The 8494-nt window shown below is 33.8% G+C and overlaps 1 pseudogene; it reads right to left on the minus strand.

Moving 5' to 3' along the window:
- Positions 1-5384: 5384 nt before the first annotated feature.
- Positions 5385-8286, minus strand: LOC120138298 (annotated as a pseudogene).
- Between the last annotated feature and the right edge of the window lie 208 nt (positions 8287-8494).

Here is an 8494-nt window from a genome sequence, read left to right on the forward strand (position 1 = left end):
TGCTTTTGACCAGTGCTTATGCTTATATATCACTGTTGTCTTTTAAATACATAAAAATAGGGAATGAAACAATAACGTATTCACCTTGAAATTATTTCAAATTAAAAAAAACAGAAAATAAAATATAGTAGAAATAAATTGAAAACCTTAAGATGTTTCATGCTTGGTATTGCTTCTGTCGAAGAGAATATGGAAACCTTTTACAAATTTCTCTCTTTTGACTAAGAAATTCCTTGTCTCTGAGTGTTTTTTCTCTTTGTCTTGATTCCTCATTGGTTCTTTTCCCCGTTGAAATTTCCCTCTATTTATGGTTGTTTCAAATCCACCTTTTTCTTCAATTAGTGCTGAAGCAAGTATCTTTAATCCCGTAATTTTTGGGGTTTTCTTTTTATTTCAAAGGTTTAGGTAAGCTTTTAAAGTTTTTGTTGACTTTGGTTTTGATCCAGTCACATTTGCTAAGATGGCCAGATGATGACAGCTTCTAGAAGTATTTGGTGATGGCTCTATGTTGGCTTGGCACTACAGTGGGAGGCATGCGTGGATGACAGTGGCAATTTGCTTTAAGATTAGGATTTTAGCAAATCCTAAATTCACTATGTCAGGTCACTGAACCGGGTCACACTTGGACTTGAACCAACATCTTGTAATTGGGTTGATATTTGTAACTGGGTCTTGGGCATGTAAAATATAATATGTAACATTAATAATAATAATAATAATAATAATAATAATAATAATGTATTAAAAGACGAGACGAAAATGTTAGTGTCGACAATCTTGAACATTTGTTCTCTTATTTCTTGTATCTCCTTTTGCTCTTCAACGTGCATATGTTCTTTGGGTGCATAGTTCTCCTCTTTCTTCGGAGTTCCTTCAGGATGTCATTCATTGGCTGCGTCATAGTTTGCTTGATTATAAAACTCTTTGTCCATTTATGAAAACTTTTCAATTTAATGACCACTCTCGAATCAATACCTTTTAATCATGGCATGATCATGTAATGCAAGCAAAAGAAATCAATATAAACAAGTTAGAGCAAAATAAAATGTATTTTTGAAAGAAAAAAAATGGTTAGTACCAATTAATGGAAAGAAAAGATCATATCTATCATGGTATCTATATATAATTACTAACCTCATGCTTTCTAGTTTCATGCTTTGTTTGGAAAAAAAATAACTTAACCGCGTGATTTCTAATTCGTATGCATTTATTCAGAAAAAATAAATAAAAAGACAAAGGTTAGAGTTCATTTCTCCTTTGTGTACACCTACGAACATATTTTCAGCATTGTCTTTAGATCAGGTGAATTTCTACGGTTTATTATATGCAGGGTTTCGGTTTTAGGAGTAAAGGTACTCGAATCGTCCTTATTGGTGCCCCTTGGCTTACCAAACCCTCAATCCTCACCCATTATAGGCTTAAAGCGGATCGAGTTCAATTCAAGAGGGCACATTTCCCTATGCCTAACACGAAGAATAAATTCTCATGAAGATATATGGTATATGAACCCTGAAAGCTACTTGCTAGGTCTAACACGGAGAATAAATTCTCACGAAGACGTCGCTTTCACTCCCACTTAAAAGGAAAAAGAGCTCGAGTATAGAGATTATGTTTATGTAATGAAAAATGAAAATTAATAGAAAAATGAATTATTAATAATTAGTCAATAATCATAAAAATCCTAGCTTCATGCAATAGCTCGAGTATAGAGATTATGTTTATGTAATGAAAAATGAAAATTAATAGAAAAATGAATTATTAATAATTAGTCAATAATCATAAAAATCCTAGCTTCATGCAATCTAATTCCATACTTTGTTTGGAAAATAAAGTAATATTATGTAAATTTAAAAAAAAAAACTCAACAAACTTTCCCTTATGCGTTAACCTTACGAAATATTTTTTGGTTTAGGCTCTACCTAGACTTAAGTTCTAGGTTTGATATATGTTGGGTTTGGCTCTAAGGTAAAAAGGTCATCAAATTGTCTTTGTTGATGCCCCCTTGGGCTACCAAACCCTTAATCCTGGTCCATTACAAACTTTCGGATCGAGTTCAAATCGAAGGAACACACTTCCTTATGTCTATACGGAGATGAAAACCACACGAGGAACATAAGATGTGAGCTCAAGGAATGGTTCCCTATCCCATACGCAGGTGAAAAACACACGAGGGAATAGTTTCTCATTCAAACTAAATAGGATAGAGCGGGGTTTTAGCTCATGTCATGATAATGCAATGCATAGTGTGTGAGGAAAAATTCTCAAATCTTTAACAAACAACCACTTAAAAATTGAATCATAATATCTAAAAATCAATCAAATATAAATATTAATATATAAGGATATAAAAAATAAATGAAAGAAATCAAAAGAACTGTAAATTAAATAAAACTGAAATCTCAATTTCCAACTATAGAGACAATATATAATCAATTTAGGGCTTGACCAGCTTGTCCCCAGCGGAGACGCCAAGCTGTCGTAACCGGTTTTCGCTCGGGCATGGATTTTTCTTGGCGGAAAAGCAAGTGAATAAATGGTTTTTAATGAAATGTTTTGGAGTCGCCATTGAACTTTTTGGGTTAGGTAGGTCGAAAACCTAAAAATCATCTTTTAAAAGAGTTTTTAAGAAAACATCATTTAAAAGATAAATCAGTCTGCGTATAACCATAAATTCATTCTTTTTAGTAATAAAAAGGAATTCGTGGTCGATTATGTTTGGGGAAGGATTAGCACCCCACAACGCCCAATTGATACCCTTTAATTATAAAATGTCTCTAGTATTGAAAATCTAAGAATTCTAATATGAATTTAATTTACTATCCTATTATTCCAGATTCAGTTGCATAATTTAAAGAAAAATCTAAGGAAAAGTAGAAAATATTCCAATATTTCCAATCGAAGATAAATTAATCCCTAAAATACTTCAGGACAAATATTTATCTTTCTGACCGAAATAATAAGAATTTGATAATTCTTACCAAGAAATAATTTGATATAACCAAAATTAAAGTAAGTATATTTTTTAGGTTTTTTATAAGCAGAGTATTTATTTATTTTAAAATATCAGAGTATGATATCTAGTTATTTTAAGACAACCCCTTCTTAATATTTAAAAATAAATAAATTTTATTATTTAATTAAATATATATATGTTCATATGACTAAAATGAAATAAAAATAATAATTAAGTACTATATTTAAAATATTGAAACATAAAGGGTAAAAATAAAATAAAATTGTAAATAATATTGACCAAAAATAAAATTGTAGGATTAAATAAAATAATAATAAAACTTATAGTTAAAAATGAAAATTGTTAAAATATTAGGGATTAAAATGTAAAATATAAAAATTAAAGATCCTAATTCTAAATATCATGAAATCTAAGTATTATTAGTGTAAATAATCCTAAAATATTATTTAAAATTAAAATATTAAAGCTTAGAGATTAAATTATAAAATATAAAACTTAATTGCCATAATTCGAAATATTATTAAATTTAGGTATTAAAAATGTAATTTATCCTAATTACTATTAAAATTAAAATACAATTTATTAAAATTATAAGGACTAAAATTGATATTTACCTTAAATATATAAATATGTGATTAATGATTAAAATAAAATAAAAATTAGAAAACTAAATTAAAATGCGCAAAAACCTAATTCAGTGACTAAAATGGTAAGTTACAAAACATGAGGGATTGCGGACATAGTTTAACCATTTCATAATTTACATAGAAACCCCTCCCCAAAATGACGTAGTTTTAAAGAAGGTATAAATATGTCAATTAAGGCCACCAGGGCTACTATTCTGGCCACCGCCGATCACTATTTCGACCACCGCCGGTCACTATTCACGGTGGTCAAAAAATATAAAAATACACCAAATCGAAGGCCAAGATCTCCTAAACCCATATCCGACCTTCTTTCTTCCTAAAAAGCCCTAGTATTTCCTAGATCTAGGTTTATACCTTTGTATTTTGGGTGTTCCGACGACGCTTTGAATCTCCTCAGCGGTAAGTTGCTTATTTCCTTTGTTTTTCCTTTCGATTTGTTGTTGACTGCTTTTTGGGTTGCTCGGTTTTTGCTTGTTGTCTGTCCTCTCTCTTTGCAGGTAAATCGAGGCTTTTTATAGCCCTCGAAACGTTGTTCATTCAATGAGTCACTAGGTTTACAATGGTGACTCACCTTAGCTTCGATGAGGTGTGCGGCCGTCCTCGTGTCTTCTGGAATCTTCATTGTGGCGGTAGTGGCGTGTCATTGGCTGATTTGGGAACATGACGGTGGAGCAGTTGGGGGCGGCTCTGGAATAGACCCTAGGGTTGGTGAACCCTAGGGTTTCTGCTAGATCTTCTGTGGACCGTTGAATCTCTCTAGATCCAACGATTAAGATCGTTGGTGGCTGGAGATAGGGTTTAGAAACCCTAGCTGGATTCGGACCTTGCTGGGTCGGGTTGTATGGGTCAGATCGGGTCTGGACCTAGATCGGATTGTTGCTTCTGTTGTAATTGGGCTTCGAGATTGATTATTGGGCCAGTTTTGTAATTCGGGGCCCATTTTACTTTGCATTATGGCTTGTAATAATAATAATAATAATAATAATAATAATAATAATAATAATAATAATAATAATAATGATATTGATAAAATAGTAATAATATTAATAATACGAATGACGGGATAAAAAACTTAATGTCTACAAGAAAAGTATCTCTTAAGGTGATTCTATTGTTTATTTTTGTTTTCTTTATTTTTAAGTTTTAAAATTTCAAACTAATCATGTGATTGTTATGACCTTTCGTTGCGAACATGTAAAATCATGTTTGACTTTCAACAAAAGATAATGTACTTCAACCTGTATTGTACACTTAACTCTAATGTATTATGTCAAATTATATAATAGAAGTTTAAAAATATTGTAAAGGATATGCATTTGATTTCTAATATAAAAGATGTTGATCCACTTTTTTTTTTTAAAAAGAGAAAAACATGTCTCTTTATTATTAATAGGATGCAACAGGATGCGATATCAAAACACCATTCAACCAATTCATCACCCCAGACAAGCTAACATGTTCTCTTGGATTACAATTCAAACAATCAAACCTAAAGATTAAAGGAATTGAAAATAACACACCACAACACCCGAATCGAATCTGAAGCAGAAAGTCAATCTGATGTCAACAACATAATCCACACCATAAAACACAGTACAATTGTTAAACAAATGATAGCACAATTTCTCATCTCCAATTTACCAATACAATGCCTTCTTTCCCTGTAGTAGAAGAAAATGTCAAAGGGGGGAAAGTCAATTTTAAAAGAAAATGTATTCAGTTGTAAAGATGATGAAATTACCTTTGAGTTAGTGGTATAGTGTTCATTCCTCACGGTCCTGGAATATGACAGAAGGAACATGTTGGACTTGGTGGAAATCTTGTTCTCCTTGCACCACTTTATCTTTGAATTCCTTTGGCATTGATACAATCTTCAGTTCTTGGAGGGTTGTAATGAACCTCAATCCATTTGGAAGCCTCTTTAGCTTTTTACAGAATTCAATCTCCAATCGCCGAAGACAAGGCATGGCTCCATTATCCACCTTCCATTTAAACAGATTGAAAAGGTTGACGAGGCTTAAAGACTCGAGTTTGGGAAGTCCTTGTGCAGAGCAACTGATTAAGTTAGGGGGCAGCCTCTCTAAAGTTGTCTGATGCAGTTCAAGAACCCTTAATTTAGGCAGCTTCTCTAGTGTTGGCATTGGATCTTCCTCAAGCTTGCACCTTCTCATCTTTAGGTAAGCAAGATTTAGAGACAAATGGCAGTGCTCCGACAACCCTCTAGTTTAAACTTACAAATATTGACGAAGCTTGAAAACAGGTGTCTGAAACGTCTTTGATCCATTTCATCACTGCAAATAGACAAAGATTGAAGATATTTTCCTTCAATTATGGATGGATTCATGTTAAAGTCTTCCACATTAAAATGTTCAATCTTGAAGGGCCCTTGGATCTTCAACTTTCGGATATTTTCTAAGTTGATAAGATTTTCTGCATAGCAATTCTCAGTGTTGAAGTTCACAAGTGTTAGGAGGTTTATCAAAGTACCCAACTTCAACTTTGTTTTGTCATCGCATTCATAAGGGAGATATAGATGTCTTAGCTGCTCCATCCTCCCTATAACATCAGGTACATAAACAGGTTCAGGAGTGTTTCCATGAAGTCTTAAATCCAAGGTTTGCAAGCATCTTCAAGAATCTTAAATGGATGAGATTGCCTATATCACCGATTAATCTGCATTTCTAAAGTGCACTTCCTCCTTCATAGTTTAGAACTCAAACAATTTGAGTTTGGTGAACATATATGTCCAAAACCACCGAGCTTTTAGAAAAGGAACATATACAATGTCCCTAATATACCGAATACGATTCAGGGGATTGCATAGGTGACTCAAAATATATCGAACAATGAAAGTGACCGGAGATTTGGACATTCAATGCGCTGTGACTCAAAAAACTTGTGTGCAGAGATTCTACGAACATCTCTGATTGAAGAATATGAGCTTGCATTTGACTCATCCACAATGGAAATGAAGTTCTCTTGTTTTGCCTTTGACAAGCAGAGATCTCTCATTAGATCATGCAACTGAAAGGTCTTGATCTTTAAGGTTGCAACGTCCCTTTGTCGTGGTTGAATCATGCACCTTCTGCAAGCTCCATTAAATAATCTTCAGCACATCTTCTGCTATTTCTCCTTGTTGCTTTGGTGGAGCAATACCTTCGGCAACCAATAACCGAATCTATCTTTGTGCCTTTATTAATTTAGTGAACATTTTAACTGAAGAGTCTGTCTGATGAAATGCAATCTTTCGAACTAATTTCCAGCTTTCAACATCGTCTAGGCACTGCAACACATGAAGGTAACTTTCACCTGAAGCCATGTCTTCATTTCGAGAGGTGAGCAATATCTTGGTCTTGCTGTTCCTTTCAATTGGAAATGCAGGTTTTAGAATGTCCCAAGTTTCTGTTTTCCAAATATCATCAAGTATCACCAGACATTTGTTTTCCTGCAGGAAATTGAACAATTTCGTTGATAATTCTTCGTCACTCCCTCTACTATCTTCTTCATCGAGGAAATCAAGCTGTGATAAAAAAAAATTCCCAAACTCTTCTCTTTTGGGGTTGTTCAGAGACAAATACCCACACCCGGCGGGTGAAATGACCCATGATCTTGCTTTGTTTATATATTTTAACGGCAAGAGTGGTCTTCCCCAGACCACCCATTCCGCATATAGAAACAACCCTGCATTGACTTTTCTCATCGACAACAACTGGGACCAGTTTCTCAATATCATCACCGCGTCCAACAATTTCATCGTCCACATTGTGAGGAAACTTCCGCCGTTGCTCTTGGAATTCAGTTGAAGAACTTGGTCCTTCTCCTCCACCCCATGATTCCTTTCGGCAATATGCACTCAATCGTCGTACCAAGTCATTGCTTCTTTCTATTATCTTCTCTATACTTGATCTGGTTTCGTGGAGCATCCATCCATCTTCCAAGATGCAGGCATATCTTTTAATACCATTTGTAAAACCAGGTCTCCTTTTGGAACCAATCTTGAGAGCAAAAATCTCACAAAACATTGTCAGCATCATGAGCCATTTCTATTTCAGCAGCTTGGAGATGAATCGTCCCATTCCCGGCATTGTCTAAGAAGTTTTGCATCCATTCCAGCTCAGTTTCCAAACGTTTGACTTGGTCCTCCACGCCCCATAGGTAGGGCTGAGCAACGAAACTGAGAAAATCGAAAAAATAATACGAATCGAGTAAAACAGTTCGGTTCGATTTGGTTTAGCTTTAAAAGGTTCGGTTTTCGGTTCGGTTTAAAGACTTTATTTTTTTGATTCGGTTCGGTTCGAGTTTTCCATATGAAACTCATTTGTTCCATATTAAACCGAATAGGTAATTTTTGTAAAAAAAATTATAGTTTCAAGTGATTTTTTATTGAAAAACCGATAAACCGAACCAAACCGAAAAACTCGAACCGTTAAAAAAATCGAACCGAACCGAAAAAATCGGTTTCGATTTTTTTGATTTTTTAACTATTCGATTTCGGTTTCGGTTTAAATATTAAAAATCCGTTTATTTCGATTCGATTCAATTTTTAAAAAAAAATAGAACCGAACCGAACCGAACCGAATACACCCCTACCCATAGGTACACGGCTTCTTTAGTTAGCAGCTAGCCGATTGTTTTCAATGCAGATGACACGGCAGCCCAAGCCATAATGGTGAACTCTGCTCAGAAAAATTCTTTAATTTCTAATATGGAGTTCAAGATGTGAAGACAAGAAATCTTTCTGGGTAAACAAGTGCAACAAGCAATTCTTTTAAAGCGATTGCAATTATCAATAATTCAATTTAAATTAAAAAAAATATAGAGTAACAAGAAATAAAGGCAATGCTATAATTAAGGGAACAGAAAGATTTATAGA

This window comes from Hibiscus syriacus, unplaced genomic scaffold (genome assembly GCF_006381635.1).
Source record: "Hibiscus syriacus cultivar Baekdansim isolate YM2019G1 unplaced genomic scaffold, ASM638163v2 tig00110683_pilon, whole genome shotgun sequence".
In the NCBI taxonomy this organism is placed as follows: domain Eukaryota; kingdom Viridiplantae; phylum Streptophyta; class Magnoliopsida; order Malvales; family Malvaceae; genus Hibiscus; species Hibiscus syriacus.